This window comes from Prunus dulcis, chromosome 2, assembly GCF_902201215.1.
Source record: "Prunus dulcis chromosome 2, ALMONDv2, whole genome shotgun sequence".
Lineage (NCBI taxonomy): Eukaryota > Viridiplantae > Streptophyta > Magnoliopsida > Rosales > Rosaceae > Prunus > Prunus dulcis.
In genome coordinates this window covers 8,976,120-8,977,037 of record NC_047651.1, presented here as the reverse complement: position 1 = coordinate 8,977,037, position 918 = coordinate 8,976,120, and positions in this window count along the sequence as shown.

Genomic DNA, 918 nt, shown 5'->3' with positions numbered 1-918 from the left:
CAACACAAAAAAATATATATATCAATGGAAATTTCAAAATTTATGAAAAATATTTATTACCAGGCATAAATCGTATAATATGAATGATAAATAAGAAACAAGTTCTAAAACTTCAAACTGGCCAGCCAAAAAATGGAATTTTAATATAAATTGCATACCAAGCGGATCTTGAGAGCAAATCCAACTAATAATAAAGTAAACTTGGAATGCCAAAAAAATTCAACAAAAAACCTGAACAACATAAAACCCAGAAAATATTAGGCTAAACAAGAAATGGAAGATAATAAAAAAGAAATATGAAACAAAACCAAGGAAAATAATTGTTGCTGAGGAGTGGGGTTTTCAGTGAATCTTAAATCTGTGATGAGATGGGGTTCAAGATTCGAACATACAACAGTAAGACATTATACATGGGTTGAGATTGAAGATGAAGCACGCAGTTTGCATCAAGCCTTTGTTACTGTCGAGAGAGAGGAGAACTTATTAGTCTATGTATGGGAGGAAGACCTGCCGTGGAGAAATAGAGGAGTCAACGTGTCAGATAGGTTGTTTGTTCGTCGCTGTCGACAAAGTGAGAAAAGAGTGGGAGCTTTTCTGTTTCTGAAAAAAAATCTCAAATGAGATGAAGGATTAGGGTTGAGATGGAGAGATGCTATGGTGTAGAAAGGCCCACCATAATCTTTTTTATGTACCCAAGAGAAGACCTATTACCTTGACCTGTTATAGCAGGTTCTCCTATATTTTTTTTACAAATTAATTAGCATGTGCACTGCACATGCTTCATAAAGGACAATTGACGCACCCATGCACCAGGTGCACTATAGAAGGGAGTAACGCTACGGGCACCAACTTGTTTACCAACTTTTGGATACCAACAGATGTGGCACATGACATGGCAACCTATGTCATGTGCCACAT